This window comes from Petaurus breviceps, unplaced genomic scaffold (assembly GCF_028583685.1).
Source record: "Petaurus breviceps papuanus isolate PSGF00001 unplaced genomic scaffold, PetGlider_PUasm1.0 178, whole genome shotgun sequence".
Lineage (NCBI taxonomy): Eukaryota > Metazoa > Chordata > Mammalia > Diprotodontia > Petauridae > Petaurus > Petaurus breviceps.
Genome location: NW_027185777.1, coordinates 21,378,207 through 21,396,143, shown reverse-complemented (window position 1 = coordinate 21,396,143; position 17,937 = coordinate 21,378,207).

The following is a 17,937-nucleotide window of genomic DNA, read 5'->3' as shown; positions in this document are numbered from 1 at the left end:
CAGGGTAACACAGCTACTAAGTGTCTGAGATCAGGCTTCCTGACTTCAGGCCCTGAAAGTAAAAAATGAAAAGCTAGGGGAAAACCAAATGTATTAAATCAAATATGAGAAAAGATAAAGGCAAAATAAGTATAATTAAAAACAAAAACTGAGCTAACAAAACAGTTATTTTTATGTACTAAAAAAAGTTGATTTTTTAAAAAAGAGAACAAAATGATTCACAAAATCAAAAATATAATGGAGGAAATTCTCAATATATGGAGAAGAAATAAAGCAAAAACTTCTACCATAATGAAATGACATAGCAACAATAATGAAAACCTAAATAAAATGTTCATAGGTACTGAAGCAAAATGGAAAGACTTTGATTTAGAGGGCCTCAGTTCAAATCTTGATTCCACCATTCACTGCCTGTTTGAACTTGGAGTAGTTGCTTAACCTCTTAGGAACTTAGATTCCTTATCTGCAAAATAAGAGGGTTAGACTAAATGACCTCTAATGTCTCTTCTAGATTTAAAGCTATGGTCCAGATGAATGTCTGTCTACAAAAATATGAAATACTGAAATTAACAAAATAAAAAATAGATAATATAAATAATCTTATCCCAGAAGAGAAATTGAGCAACCCATAAATGAATTCCAATGGAAAAAAGTCCACATGGATTTATAAATTAATTTTGTTAAATAGTAAATACATTATAATTCTACATAAACTTTTTTTCAGAAATGGAGAAAGAAGGCACTCTATCAAACTCTTTCTATAGTACAAATGAGGAAGGGATAAATCAGAGAAAGATGGCTATAAACTAATTTCAGCCATGAACATTGATGCAAAAATATTAAAGGACTGACAAAGTGATTAAACAATATGTCTAAAAAATACTGATAGTTTTCTGTTTAGATTTTTAACTTGAATGCAAAGATGGCATGATAATATTAGGGAAAATAGCATAAAATAGCATAATGATTCACATTAACACAGAAAAAAGCATTCAATTTAATGCAGCACTCCATGACAAAAACAAAAAGTAAAAACATAGGAATAATTTTTTTTTTTTTGCTTTTTGGAGGGCAAATGGGGTTAAGCAACTTGTCCAAGGTCACACAGCTAGTTAGCATTAAGTGTCTGAGGTCACATTTGAACTCAGGTCCTCCTGACTTCAGGGCCAGTGCTCTATTCACTGCGCCACCTAGCCACCCCCCAAAAAATTGATATGATCAAAAGTATCTGCCTAAAACAGTTATAATTCTATATATAATTCTGTAATAAAAAACTGGGAGCTTTTCTAATAAGATCAGAAATTTTAAATATCTACTCAAACTAATTTTATTTTAAGCCATACTGAAAATGATATAACAGTAAGAACAGGAAAAGTGAGTCTAACTGCTCATCCCTCACTATTCATATCTTGCTCAGAACTCCTGCAGCATCTTAGTGTGTTTGTCATTATTTTCACAATGCTACCTCATGTTATGATCTTTTTTTTTTAAACATATTTATGGCCTGAGTCCCTTACTAAAAGGGAAGCACCTTGAATTCAGGGACTATATCTTTTTATTCCTTTCCATCCATAGCACTTATAGTGCTCTCAGTGTAATGGATAATCAGTAATTGTTTGATGATGATTTTCAGCATCCTAATTCCCTATCTTCCTTTGCCTTTCTCTTACCTCCTAGCAGTCCGTCCCCATGTATTTATGTTTCCTTTTGACTAGTCAATACTGGAATACCTTTGCTGGACCCTCCCTGTCTGAAGTCCATCATGCTCCAAAATGTCTACTCCTCTGACATCCCTCCCCTAATACAAAAAAATCTCCACCCCACAAGTGCTTTCCATTCCCTCAGTTTTTATTATCCTTATTAGTAAGTCAGCAGATTATATGACTACAATAATTTACTCTAATTTGTGAGTACCTAATTGGCCTAACTCGACCATGAGGTGTTTGCATTTATGAGAGGAATATCCAATAGTCCAATGAATTTGAATTAGTGTAATGTGTGGGGTAGATAGTTTTAAGCAAATTGAGTTTTCATAGTATCTCTTACTTACTTTGGTTGTGGGCTTGGTTCTGTTCCACCTCTCTCAAAAGAATAGGAGCCTGTGATTCCTATTCTTCCTCACTTCCAAGAAGTTTGTGATCCCTGAGATAATTTATAGTCTGCCTAGTTGATTCAGAGCTTTTCTCTTTGCTATTAAGTAGTGAGCAGAGCCATGAAGAGCTAGGTGGTCCAGCAGGTAGAATGAGAAGTGATCTTTTCTGAAGAATGCTGGACTCCCCTTTGCCTTTCAGGGTTCCCTGGTTCTCAACATAATAAACCACTTCCCTTTAGTCTGTGGTAAACGGTGCTTAGGTCAGAGTCTTCCCTGCTTTCAGTTGGAATGGGGAATTGTTGCTAATCCATTTGGCTAGAATGAGAACATCCTATCTGAGGAGTTCTCAGGGGACAAAGAAAATAAGAATTCAACTCATTGCTTAGAGCTTCCAGATTATAACATCAGACAAAATTTTGAGAAATTTTAGAAAATGAATTCTTATGTATTTCAAAGGGTTTTTGGGTCATTTACAATATTATTATTATATAAATTGTTCTCCTGGTTCTTATGTATTTCTTATGTATTTCAAAGGTTTTTTGTCATTTACATTATTGTTATTACATAAATTATTCTCTCTTCACTTTGTATCAGTTCATACAAGTTTTCCCAGGTTTCCCTGAAACTCTTGCCTTCACTATTTTTTACAGCACAACAGTGATGTAAGTTTCACCATATTCCTATACCATGAACTTACTCAGCCATTTCCCAATTTAAGAGCATTCCCTTAGTTTCACATCCTTTGTTACAACAAAAAAGAGTTACTGTTATGAGTCTTTTCCTCATTCTTTGATCTTTGGAGTAGAGGTGGCTGATACTTAAATCTTACCAGAATATAAAGTTTGAAGGACTGCTGCTCAGACATTTTATACTTCACCTCAGCTTTGCACTGTCTATGTCTTCTGGGCTTAGGTGCACCCACTTTTCAGGGTTCTGTGAAGAACCTGTGCTGACACTAGGCAGCTTTCCTCGAAAGACTCAGGACCTTAAAACCTCTCTAACTCATAAGGTTGCTTCCAAGCCTAGATATATTCAACTCAAAGTTGATTCTTGGTCACACACCCAGGAAGGGAAATGCAAGACACAAAAGGCAGCCAGGGGTTCAGGTGTAAGGTTGCCTAATAGAGGCCCTCTGCTGTAGCTACCACATTAGAGGCAAGGTAGGGAAAGACCAGTCCATCGTCCTCTCCTCACTTCAAAAAAACAATGGCATCAGATTTATAGATTTTTATTTATTATTATCTATAAATTCACAGGACTTTAAAGTTATTTTGCATTATTACATTACATATGCATTATTTTGTATTTTGGGAAACTAGCATACCCCCTCCCCCTGAGCTTAAATTACATGCCCAAGGTCTCACAGGTAATACATAAGAGAATAGAGTCTTCTCACTACAGATCCAAGATTCTTTCCACTTAGCTGAACTACTTCTTTCATATTCCATAATGTTGAATATCAGTCAGGCCTCTGCCATTTAAATTTAAAAAGGGGAGGGGGGAGGCTGTTTTTCTGAGTTGACTATTTCTTTTTTCTTATTGATTTTGGTGTTGGTACCAGAAGCACTGGGGAAATTTGCAGTGGGAGAATCCATTTTCCATGGCTCAAGTGAAACATTACCACATACCATGCCAATTGTGGTGCTATAGAAAAAGCAAACGCAATAACATAGGTACAAAAGGAAACTACTCATATGACTTAAGCCTGTTCAGTTAGCTGCCCTGGTTTCACTATGCATTGAGTAAAGGTTTCAGTTTCCAACTTTACTCTTTTTCACTTGAAAGAAAAAAGAATTTAACTCTTGATCACCAAGGTCAAAATTCCAGAGCCTCATTTTTTTTTTCCTACCTTGTAAAAGCTAAAACATGCACGTTGAGGTATTTTTCCTATATATGCGAGATATTCTGTAGCTTCTTTCTAAAGAAAAAAAAATGCCATTAAAGTTACATAGATATCGTCTCACTAATCACAGATGTTAACGGGGGGAGTTACAAAGACGGTATAAAGTTAGATTATTGTTGCTTGGAAAGTAAGCCTCACTGCAGTGAAAATGTCATTAACCTGAGAGTCAGGAAAAAGCATTGCAGTTGTGGGAAGCTGCTCACTGACTGACTCTCTCTTCTCTAAAATGGACAATTTGGATTTGAGAATGAGGTGGATTCGAATTCTAAAGTCTCCCAAATTTCAAAAGTTTTATGCCAGCTAGTGTTTATGCGATGCCTTAAAGTTTGCAAAGCACTTTCGAAATATCTCATTTGATCTATCCTCACAATGACCCTAGGAAATAGGTGCTGTTATTGTCCCTGTTTTTTACAGGAGAAAACTGAGACAAACCGGTTAAATTATTTGCCTAGCATCATACTTTAGTAAGTGTCTAAGGCTGATTTGAAATCATGTCTTCCTGACTTGAGGTCCAGTATGCTATCTGACACAACCTAGCTGTCTCATGAAGGTCAGCTGAAGAAGAAAAATAGTGAATTCACCTTTATTATTATTATTATAAATGTAAGAAATATAAACAATCGTGGATAATCCAATAAACAGAGTAGTAACGTATATTCTCTATGTTGTAGGGGAATGGCCAATAAAAGCTCATCCTCAGAGTATGATGAACATGATCTGCCTGGCTCCAGACCTCATGGGCAGGCTTTGGTGAGCCCACTTCTGGAAGTTTTTAAGGATGGGTAATGGAAGATTGCTGATCACTACAGATTGTGGATTGGGGGTGGGGGAGAGAGGAGAGGTGGAACTCAATCTTTTTTTCTTCCCTAATGTCCAGCAAGGAGGATAAGTTGCTCTGAGCCTCTGGTTAGGGAGGAGCCTTAGACCTTCTCATGCCAGGAGAAGGCATGAGGCCCCAATGCGTGGCCCTGCTGCTGTTGAGGGAGGTAGCAGCTAGTACCAGTGGGCTACCTTCTGGTAGACCCAAAGCTGAAAGCACTTGGCTCTGCCATTTCCTTGGGTCTTTTATGTCTTGGGCAAGGAATACTGGAGATGGAATGGACTAGGCTTTGACCTTGGGAGTTTTGAAAGGCCAGGAGAGACCCCAGAAGTCTGGGAGCTGGCATCTACTACATCGACCCAGAGGCTCACAGCAGCTTGTCCCTCTTATGGACACCCTTGAAGGAGTTGCTGGTAGATATTCTCATTTCTGGCTTAAGTCTGTTTCTTTACTACCAGGTGATCAGACTATGAATAGTCATACCTGTACAAGCTTTGACAAGGAGAGCAGTGCCCTCTATTGTATCATAAGCTTCCAGAAGTAGCTTCACCAAACCTTCCCATGTGGTTTGGGAGCAGAGAGGGCAGGCATGCTCTGAGGATAGTGCTCCCATTGCCCAGAGTCCCCTTAGATATAAAAACTGTAACCTTCTACTACATAGGGCTTTGGGGGGAAAATATATATCTATATGTGTATGTATATATATGTATATATATATATGAATAGATATATATATAAATATTTATATATATATATATATATATATATACTTAATTGAACAGGATAGTAACAAAAGTGCTTTCCTCGGGGGTGGCTAGATTGCACAGTGAATAGAGCGCCAGCCCTATAGTCAGGAGGATCCTCAGACACTTAACACAAAACTAGCCGTGTGACCTTGGGCAAGTCACTTAACCACTATTTCCCTACTTTACCCCTCCAAAAAGCACAAAAAAAAAGTTCTCTCCTTTTCTGATTTCCTTCTGTTCTCTTCTCTTTCTATTTCACTGAGTCTCTTTCATATCTTCTCTTTGTTCTGTACAAACCTCTCATCATCATAACTAACCCATATACTTACTTATATGTGTGCTTATTATATGCCAGGCACTGTGCTAAAGCATTTTTTAAATTTTAAAATATTATCTCATTTAATCCTCACAACAACCCTGAGAGTTAGGCCCTGTTATTATCCCCATTTTATCGGAGGAAACTGAAGCAAACAAAGATGAGGTTACTTCAGCATTCTACTGTGCCAACAAGCTTCCCCAGTATTACATTATTGTCTATCACCTCCCCTCCCCACCACAATGACTTTGTCTATACATACATGTTTCTTACTATATTTCTAGCCCATCCTGTCTCTACCAAAAGGTAGGAGACATGCTTCATCTCTAGTGTTCTGAAGTCATGCTTGGTCACTGCACTGATGTGTCAGCTTTTATAGTTTTAAATTATAGCCTCTCCATATAAACTCATCTCCAGTGTTTGACTCATATCTCACAATATTGTGAAGAAAATGTATTGTAAACCCTAAAAATTATGTCAGTGTGAGCTGTATCTATATACTGAATATGAACTGTGAACAGTAGAGTCAGTACTCCTGGACAGCGAGTAAATTCCCTTTGTCTTTCCTCCTCACTGGCCCACTGATGAGGCCTTGGGCCACAGCTCACATAATTAATGACTTGACATTTCAGAAAAAGTCCAAGTTCCCATGTCCATTGTGAGCCCTTGGATTTGGCCTTTAAAAAGTAGATATTGGGCTTGGGATCTAGAGGGAGGTCTGTGAATCCTCTTGAAAATCATATGCACTGAGGAGCCACTGCCATTTGGAGACGTAAAAGAATAAACTGGACCCAGAGGCAGAGAAATAAACCCACAGAGAGGACACAGGTCACATGGACTTGGAGAAACATCTGAGCAATGATAGCCTCAACAGGGAGACACAGACACCTAATTGCTACAGCCAAATGGAGACATAGAATGAGAGATTTTGTGCCTGAGTAAGAGATGGCAGGAGAGAAAGATAGACTTCCTGGCTCAGATCTGAAGAGACGCCTGAAGGCTCTCCTTAAAAAGACCAGGTAAAAGGAACCCAGGCCTCTCTTTTCACTCATCTGAAGTTCATCAGCCTGTTAGAGAATACCACTTTTCTAAAAGAAGAGAGTATTCTTGACTGTCTAGGGGATCAGGTATGAGCCCATTTTGCATTTTCAATTGAGTCAAATAAAATTGTACTGTACTTGATACCGTATGAGCCTAAATGCTTTTAGGGGAACTGAGAGTTCTCTGAAGAAGAAACGAAGATAAATTCTTAGCTTTGCAGAGGAAAAGCAAGGCATAGACATGATCCAAAGGGAGGCTGAAAGAGCCTCCTAAATGTCAGGGTATAAGGTACAATTACCACACTAGTTTCATGTATTTTCACACCAGAAAAGAAGTGAAATAACACTGACACTATTTACTCAACTGTCTTAAAGCATAGAATTTATTAATATCTTAGTGTCTTTTTTTTTAATGAACAACAAGGCTAATCTATGGGAAAGTATTATTCCCAAAAGTTGTCTTGATTTTTTTTTTAAGTCTTGTTTGGGCTTTTCTTTTTTTTCTTTTGCTTTTTTTAAATTTGGGGGTAAGAGAGAAAGGTGTCATTGACAGAGTTCCCAAAAAGAAAAGGAAAAAAGAAACAATGCTCATTTTTTTTAAATGCACAAAAGACAGCAGAAGGAAGGTCAGAAGGATAGAGAAGCAGGTTAACTTTGAAAGTTGCTTTTTACTGTATTATGGATTTATAATTAATGTTAATTAATTAATAGAACTCTTCCACCTCTACAAGGAAGATGAAGTACAGAATAGCAGGTTACTTTTATTTATTTATTTATTCATTCATTCATTCATTCATTTGTTTGTTTGTTTATTTATTTATTTTTGGTTAGCTTTATCTAGGCCTGAAAAGGTTGCATTAAGGTTTCTGCAGTATTACATTTTACTATGTCTCCTTGTAAATCATTTAGCTTTTCCTTTAAGTATTTAGATAATATATAGATATATTAGATATAGATAGATAGATAGATAGATAATATATAGATAGTATATATATATATATATATATATATAAAGGGAGTGAGAGAGAAAGAGAGAGAGAAGAGAGAGAAAGAAGGAGGGAGGGATGGAGAGCATTATTTCATTGTCTATGGCTTTTATCAGCATAAAGTAGTTTCATTGTTTAAATCTTTTTTGTTGGGTTTTTTAAAAATTATTTGGTTGGTTTTTGCTGTTGCTTTGTTTGAGATCAAAATAGCTACCCCCGCTTTTCCCCTCACATATTTTGTGTTTAAAAAGACTGAAAGACAACCACTGAAAACAAGGCATTCAGCGACTTCACTGTTCTGCTTGGAGTCATTCCTATTTAATTGTGTTAGGAGAAATAGAAGCTGAAGTACCTTTGTCCTAGTGCTGTACAGATAGCCTGGATGCATGCTAATGAGTAGAACATTGCTGTTTAGTTCTTGCTGCATGCCAGTGCTGATTTGCACAATTTATGAAGGTTTTTTGTGCTTTAATATATTTTTATTTATTGCATTAAATATTTCATAATTACATTTAAAAATGTAACATTCATTTACAAAAATTTGAGTTCCAAATTCTCTCCCTCCCTCCTGCCAGTCCCTTAACTCTTGAGAAGGCATGTGAAGCCAGGCAAAACATGGTTTTGTAATAACCATGTTGCAAAAGAAAACACACAAAAACCCCCCAAGAAAAATTAAGTGAAAAAAGTATGCTTAAATCTACACTGAGAGTTCATCAGTTCTCTCTCTAGCATTTTTCCTCATGGGTCCTTTGGAATTGTCTGGGATCATTGTCTTGATTTAGAGGAGCTAAGTTTTTCATAGTTGATCATCATTACAATATTGCTATTAATGTGTAATTAGTGTTCTAATTAGTGTTCTCTTCTTCTGCTCATTTTGCATAAATTCATATAAGTCTTCCCAGGTTTTTATAAAACCATCCTGCTCATCATTTCTTTTAGTAGAATACCATTCCATCACAATCATATACCACAACTTATTCAGCCATTCCCCAATTGATGGGCATTTCCTCAATTTCCAATTCTTTGCCACCATAAAAAGAGCTGCTTTAAATGTTTTTGTAGACATATGTCCTTTTAATTTTCTTTGATCTCTTTGGGGTACATATCTACTGAGGAGTGGCATTGCTGGGTCAAAGGGTATGTGCAGTTTTGTTGCCCTTTGGGCATAGTTCCAAATAGTTCTCCAGAATGATTGGACTTGTTCACCACTCCAACGATGCCAATTAGTGTCCCAATTTTTCTACATCCCTTCTAGACTAATTGACCTCCCTACACAGGGCCAGTTTGAAGAATTTTCTTTTTCTGTCATGATAGCCAGTCTGATAGGTGTGAGATGGTCAATTTATGGAGTTTTTCAAAATCATTTTTGTAACCTTATTCCACTCAAGCCCTGGGGTGGTTTCCTGAGGAATGATTCAGTGGTACTAGCAGGTGTCTGATGGAGTGGAGGAAAGTTGAGATGTGACTCCTGATTGACAGATATCTAAGCCCTCCATGCTGCATTCCTGCATGAATGAAGAGACTTTTTTGGACAGGGAGAGGCTGAGAAGGAATTGAAGGCAGAGGGTGAGAGGCAAGCTTGACTGTGTAGCTGGCAGACACATGGGAAAACTATGCCCCAACATGATCCTTTACTTAAAACTTCTGAAACTCTAGTGGGAAAAAGAGAATCTTTCTCACCCATCATGGTTCTCTCTCAGTTGAGCTTTTATTGTCTTGCTACCCAAGGACTCACCTTTGTATATTCATTTACCTATTGTAAAAAGTCTCTAATTTTTGGAGTCTGTTTAATGTTTTCTCTAATAAAGAGGTTTGCTAGTCTTCTGTGATTGTCTTTCATGTAACCAGCCTTTGATGGGAGGGAACTAAGCTAGTGAGAGTAAGCTAAGTGAAATAATGTTCATTTTCCCTTTATAGTAACCAGGGAAAGTACCTTTTATTCTGAATCTCTTAAAGAGAAAGCATAATACCCTTAGACTACAAATATTTGAGGCATGGCAGATAGATATCATTCTAGACTAATAACTCTCTTAGAAATAGAAGAATGAAAGAATGATCACCCACTCTTAGCAATGCTTGATCCTGCCTGCCCCAACCCCATGAGGCTGTTCAGTCTTCTATTCTCCACAAAAATGGAAATCGAAGATGTGACAGGGCTTTCCAGATCGAAGGCCACATATCTATCTATCCATGGCATGTGAGTGCCAGCCATGCGAGTACCAGCCATGCTTATATTAGAAGTATTCACATGTAGGTTAGGAAAATAGAGGCATGTGTTAATCATTATATCATCATTCTAAAGAAATTTTCTTTTATTTTTTTTTTAATTAACAAGCATTCTTTTTCTCTCCTTCTTACTTTCCTCTCCCCCTCCACTGAAAAAGAAAAACCTTGTAACCAATATGCTGAGTCAAGCCAAACAAATTCCCATGTTGGCCATGTCCAAAATTTTATGTCTTGCATATTAATTCCATTATCTCTCTGTCAAGAGATGGGTAGCATTCTTCACCACTGGTCCTTTACAATTATGGTTGATCATCACATCAATCATTGTATTGATCAGAGCTCTTAAGTCTTAAAATTGTTCATTTGGGGAAACCCCCATTTTCTATATACCATTAGTTTCCTGGTTTCTGAAAGGAGTTCAGAGGCCAGCAAAGGATAATCTGAGTTTAGTTGTGGCTAGTTGAGCTGTGGTTAAAGTTTATCTTAAAAAAAAAATCATCTCAAAGGAAAGAAGTAATACCTTGTTTAATTAGCTTTAAAACAGCAACAACAAAGCACCACCTGAGGTTTTTTCTCTCTATTTTTAGAGATATTATATTTCAGACCACTCATTCAAATGGGGATGGAAGTAAAAGATGGATTATGTAGTCTTACTTGATGACTCTCCACAGAGCCAGCTGGGAGAATTTTCATGATGTCAGGCCACCAGGCAGCTGGAGGGCTGTGAAGGTGTATGGGTTGACAGGGAGGGGCTAGTATCTGTGCTGTTGGTTGTGGTAATGGTAAGCCACTGTTATTACTTTCTCTCCATTACATATGTAAAAAGTACAATTTACCCAACGGGTCAGAGACCAACTGTTGTACTATATTATCTTTAGGAAATAGTCTCAACACAGCATTTGATGACGTGATCACCCTTAGATTGAGAAACACTGAACTAGAAGTTTTTATTTGTCAAGGGGAAGGAGGTGGAACAGAGAAGTAATTGGAGTTTTGGTTTCTGTTTGACAGTGTGGTCCAAGGTCTAGGCTTTGCGGAAGTGATGATATATAGTAAGGTAACAAAAGGCAGATCCTTTTATTATACAGTGCCCAAAAAAATGTTATAATACTCAAATGGTTCTGTGATCTCATTAGTGTGGATGGTCCCTCCCCCAATGAAACTTACAACCTAGCTGTGCCTGCTAGTCCTGGTCGGCTTTTGTCCATGTACTCATGTAAGTTCACCACAGGATTGTAGCCAACCTACCAAAGGCCTTTGTTGATTTGTGTTAGCCTCATGAGGATACCAGTGGAGCATAAAGCTGTTCATCATTTAGCCTTGCCTATCATCACATGGCCTGGTTACTTTTCTTTTTTGGTTTTATATTTCTTGGGTGACATCCTTTACTTCAGTCCTCTTTTATAAAATTCCTTGTTTTGACATAGTGAATAATGACTAATATGGAAATATTTTACATGATTGTATATGTATAATCTATATCTGACTGCTTACCCTCTTAGGGAAGGGGGAAGGAAGGGAGGGAGGAGGTGATAGAATTTGAAACTCAAAACATTTTTTAAAAAGTTTAAAAATTGATTTAACATGGAATTGGGGGGGGGAAATAAATGTATTTTTTTTTAAAGAGGGAGAAGTGACTTCAGCATCAAGGAAATCTGGGTTCAAGCTAGGGATATCCTGTAGCCACTTCAACTCAAGGGCAGATTGTTATATTTTCAGCACAGGCATCTATGTCTTGGGCAAATGAGACCAGTCAGGGCTTGATGTATTGTTTTGGTGATGGTCTAAGTTTAAGAAAGTGATGGAGAAAATAGTAATAATGCAAATCAACTTAAAAACATGTCCTAGGTATATTTTGCCCCACCTCCCACCCCTAGAGCTGATTGTTAAACTGTATTAGCACCCCTCTGGTTCCTGCTCCACCTCTGACATATACTACTTGTGTGATCTTGGGCAAAGTGACAACTTCTCAGGAAGCTCTCTAAGATTACAAGTTACAGAACAGTGACTAATATGCAGTGGCAGAAGGAGTTCTTTATACCAATGAAATCACAGCTCCCATTCCCCTCCCCCCAAAAAATGGTGCAATATAGAAAGAAAAAAGAACATTGACTATAATAATTTCATATAGAAGTTTAACTGCTATGAACCAATTGCTCTTATTGGGTGAATGAAAGAGCTTTCAAAGCACTTATTCAGCAAGCAATGGATTTACTTGCTAAAGAAATATGGCAGCCTAAGGTAACTTTGGTTCAGAAAAAAAAGCAAGGGGCAACTAGGTGGTGCAGTGAATAGAGCAAAGCCCTGGAGTCAGGAGGAACCGAGTTCAAATGCAGCCTCAGACACTTAACACTTCCAAGCTGTGTGACCTTGGGCAAGTCACTTAACCCCAAATGCCCTGCTTTCCCCCTCCAAAAGAAAAAAAGAAAAAAAAAACTTGGTTGTAATGCCATATGAGGAAGAATGGTGGAGAGTTATTAGCTATTTTGTCTCCCATAAGATAGCAAGAGAATATGGAGGATAAGACCACTTTAAAGAAGGTTTGGTGAGATAACCAACTAATTAAAGTCAGCCTGAGGCCATTTTTAGGGTAGGAGTGGAAGGACAACAAAAAGATATAATATAGAAACAATTTTCAAAGGTTTTTAGAACAAACTCTCTTTACCAAAAGAACAGTGGAGCCACCATACTTGTTCTCCAACATCCTGGTCCTGGATGTCCTTAGATAAGAAATAGAAATTACATGGAATGTAAAAATATGAAAAGCATCTAGACTAGACCAAATGTAGACAGTTCTGTATCTACATGTATAATTACATATTTATATCCATAAATATTTATACCTATTTATTTAAGACTCTGCTAGAATTCCTACCCCAAAGAAACCAAACAAAGAAGAAAAGGGCCCATTTGTACAAAGCTGTTTATAGTACCTCTTCTTTTATGGTGGTAAACTGGACACTGGACTGAAATGAAAACTGGAAACTAAGGGATCCCTGTAAATTGAGGAATGTATAAATAAATGATGTTGTATCAATATAATGGAATATTATTGTGATGTAAAAAATGATGAAATGGATAATTTCAGAGAAACCAGAGAAGAGTTTTATGAGTAGATGCAGAATGAGCAGAACCAGGAGAATGATTTATATCACACAATAACAACAATGTTGTAAAAATAAACAATTTTGAAAAACTAAGGAACTTTAATGGATACATTGACCAACCATGCTTCTAGGTGACTGATGATGTAGCATTCTACTCACCTCTGGTCAGAGAGGTGATAGACTAACTATGTAGAATAAGACACTTGTTTTGGGGTGTGGCCAATAAGAGAATTTGTTTTGTATGACTTTGCATATTCGTTACAGGGATTTTGTTTTTGTTTTTCCTGGAAGGGATAAAGATAGGGAAAATAAATGTTTAGTAATTGGAATTTAGTGATTAGTTTAACAAGAGGCAATGGAATACTCATCATTGGAGTTTTTCAAATAGAGGTTGGTTGCCAATTCATCTGTAACAGAAGGGATTCCTGACAAGGTGCAGGTTGTATTTAGACTTTGAGATCCCTTCCAACTTTGGGCTTCTGTGATTTAGGAACACTAAGCATAGATATCTCTCTCTGTCTCTCTGTCTCTGTCTCTCTCTCTGTCTGTCTCTCTCTCAGAAGGCAAGGCAATTGGCATTAAGTGACTTGCCCAAGGTCACACAGCTAGTTAAGTGTCAAGTGTCTGAGACTGGATTTGAACTCAGGCCCTACTGACTCCAGGGCCGCTGTGCTATTCATTGCACCACCTAGCTACCCCCATAGTTCTCTTACCCAACTGAGTGCCTACAAAAACTCCCCATTCATCCCCATTCAGCTTTTGGTGATTTCCCTTTCCTTTCCCTTGCCCACCAGAAGTACCAGTGCTGAGCTCCTCTTCCCCCAACATTGATTCCTTATTCTCACTTCTCTATACTGAGATCTGTAGTGGGGATAAGTGGGGGGAAGGAGCTTGTAGAGATGGAGGAGGGAGGTAAGAAAAAAACCTTTCCCTCACCACCAGCTAGCACTTGTTTGTGAAGCCAAATAGGGAAGGAAAAGAAAAAGGCTATTCTGTAGGCAGGTGTACTTTGGAGGGGGCAGGGAGATGGAGGGTGAGACAGGGTGTAATAAGAGACTGTAATAGGAGACAGTATATCTATGGTATCCCAAATTGGTTATCTTTGAATGCAATTTCCCATAGGAAAAAAATTTGTTATACTTGATACTTAGATTCTTTAGAACTCTCTCTTTTATGACACTCCAGATACATTACAAGTTAATTAGATCATCTGTTGTGATCTAAAAACAGAACCACTAGGTGTAATTACTTCTATAATAATGATGGCAATGAAGTTTGTTAGGAGGTATTATAGGAGCTTTGGAAAAAACATGGGAATTGTAGTCTTGAGGACCTGGGTACAAATCTTGTGTGATTTACTACATTGAGTGACCTTAGGCAAGATTATTTAACCTCTCTCTGGGTTTCAGATACTTTATCTGTACAATGAAGGGGCCTGACTAAATGACCTCTAATGTCCTTTCAACTCTATGATCATATGATGATGAGTTTCAAACAAATGAACTTTTGGAACATGACTGCTTATAAGTTGGAGAATTCTGGATCAGTCTGCAGTCAATTGGCTGCTCTCCCCTTTGAAAGTGAATTCTGGCTACTTCAAGTAAACTAACCTGAATATTTGTCATTTCACCTTCACATTCATCCCCTTTCAGTACAGAGTATCAATTTGCTCATAAATTACTTTGTTGACACAGATACATAGTAGGTGCTTAATACATGTTTATTAATTAATTGATTGTCCTGGATTTATTTATGTGAATAAAGTTTCATCTAGACTAATGCAATAACCTTTTAATTGATCTCCCTGACTTAAAGGTTTTCCTCACTCCAATCTAATCTTTACTTAGCTGCCAAAGTGATTTTTTTTCATAAGGATAGGTCGTCCATGTAACCTTTTGTCCTACTCAATAGACTCCAGTATTTCCCTGGAGTCAAGAACACTCATCTCCCCAAGTTCAAATCTGACCTCAGACACTGTGTGATCCTGGGCAAGTCACTTGACCCTGCTTGCCTTAGTTTCCACATCTGTAAAATGAGCTGAAGAAGGAAATGGCAAACTCTAGAGAGTATCTAGTAGTTCTACCGAGAGAGCCCCAAATGGGGTCACAAAAAGTCAGACTTAACTGAAATGACTGAACAACATAAAAAATAAATGTGTAGCATTTTAAAGCTCTTTGCAACCCGGCTCCTTCCTCCTTTCACAGTCTTTTTGCACTTCTTCCCCTCCCATGAGCTCTGCAGATCCTTCACCTCCTGCTTTTGCACTGACTGGCTGGCTGTTTTCCTTAGAGTGCTCTTCCTCCTCACCTCCTCCTTTTCATTTCCCTGGCTTCCTTCAAGCCCGAGTTCAAATCCTACTTTCCTCCGTTCTCCCAGATGCTCCTGCCTTCTCTGAGTTCCCCCAGTTTGTATCTTGTATTTGTATAGCTAGTTAGTTACCTGCCGTTCCCCCTTACGGATGTGAACTCCCTGAGGGCAGGGACTATTAGGATTTCTCTTTGTATCCCTGAGGCTAAGCACGGTGCTTGGTACCCAGAAACCTCTGGTTAACTTAACCACCAATAATCAATTAAGTGTGACCAACTGTGCTAATCACTGCTGATAACCCCACCTAAAAAGAGACAAAAATCAGTCTCTGCTCTCAAAGATTTTTATAGGCTAATAGGGAAGACAATAGACAAACAATTATGGTGTGTGTTTGTGTACATTGTAAATGTAATGTGATCTCAGAGGGAAAAGGCTAGGTGGTGCATCGAATAGAACACAGGTCCTGGAGTCAGGAGGACCTGAGCTCAAATCTGGCCTCAGACACTTAACACTTACTAGCCGAGTGACCTTGGGCAAGTCCCTTAATCTCAATTTCCCTGCCTCCCTCCTCCAAAAAGGAAAAATAAAAAAGGATATGGACTGTCTTGAAGAAGTAGAAGCCAGGAGGTGGAGCACCTCTCTGAAACACTTATCAGGTACTATTTGGTTTGGCAGCTATATGTGTGTGACATTTCCTGTCCCTCCCCTCCCCCATTTTATAAATTACCTAAGGCAGAGGTGCCCCTGTTCCTTCTGTCCCTCCCCTCCTAACATGATGTTCTGTGTACAGTAGATGATTGATAAATGCTTATTGAATTGAACTTGCTCCATCCTTGATGGGGGGGGGGGAATGAGCACGATGTTTCAGGATCAAATCAAACTGCTGAATACTTCAATGTTTGACCTCTGGGTATCATGGAGTCAGAATCTATGGAGAGGGTAAACCATCTCCTTAACCTCAGTCACTAGTGTGGTTCTGGTCAAATCCATTCCCCAGTTATGAGTTTGAGCTGCCCTCTCTCCACAGTAGACCAGAGGCCATGAACCCTGCCTCCCCAGATCCATGCCACACTTGTCAGGACACCAGTCATTACTTTGGATGCAGGATGGTAGAATGCAAAGAACCCTGGACCTAGGATGCAGGGGGTGGCTGCATAGAGGGTGCTGAATTTGAAGTCACAGGATCTAAATTAAAACCCAAGCACTGCCACTTACTACCCAAGCAACCTTGAGCAAGTCATTTACTATTCTGTGCTTAGTTTCCTCATCTGTGAGATGGGAGGGGTTGAATTCGATGACTTCTAAATCATAGATGTAGTTTTGAGTCCTGACTTTGCCATGGTTCGAACCTTAATTCTCTGACCCTTCAATAAACTTTTTCACTTTGTGAAATGGAGACAATGTGTAAATTACTAACTTCACAGGTCTCTGGTATTAAGGATTGCAAAGTTAAAGTTACCACCCTCTGGAGGTAGGTGGGACAAGTGGTGTCCTAATGTTTGGATAAGGAAACTGAAGCTCAGATTTGTTGTGATTTGTCTACAATCACATAGCTGGTACCTGAGTCAGGAACAGAGCCTAGGTATCTGACTCCAAGGTCAGCTGCACTCTTTTCTTGATACCTACCGGTACCACACAGCATTCACTTTGTAGTATGATTTCCCAGCACAGCCTTTCACAAGGATAGGGTCACGATTACTGGAGCTTTGCCTAACTCTATTCTTTCTGCAGATAGAAATAATTGGGCTTTGCACCTGGTTATCAAAAATAAGCAACCATACCCCATATCCTAGGTGACCTCTGCCTACCTTTCCTGCTCCCTCCACCCTAAGGCCTTCAGTGACCCATGGTCCTCCTATCCCTAACATGTTCCTTCACCCAACTAAATTCTTCCTTACAAGTTTGCTGTTCATGTTTCGTGCCTTGGCCCCAGAATTTCTAACTATGATTTTAATTCCTAGTTAATAATTTCAGTGATTTTTCTATTGGGAGTGGAAGGTGGGAAGTATAAACTCTGCATATCCCAAACTGCTAAATATAGCATAAGCCTAACAGCAATCTGCTGAATAAGCAACTTTCAGTATTTGCAAAGTGCTTATTAATGTTCCTTGGAGGTTGTTTATTATAATATCATGATCCCAGTCATAACCTACTTTACTGTAGAGCAGAGAGAAATTATAATCTTTGTCCAAGTTCATAGAGAAAGATTGTGAAAGCCCCCCGCCCTTTAACCTCAGTCATCTTAACACCAGTGAAAAAGGCTTCATTTAGTTTTTATCTTTATAAAATGTATTCCTATGTTTTTACAACATCTTCATTTTCAGTCCCCTCCCCTTACTTGCCTCCAGTTAAAGAGTTATCACCATTCCTGGCAGCAAAGAACAAAAAAAGGAA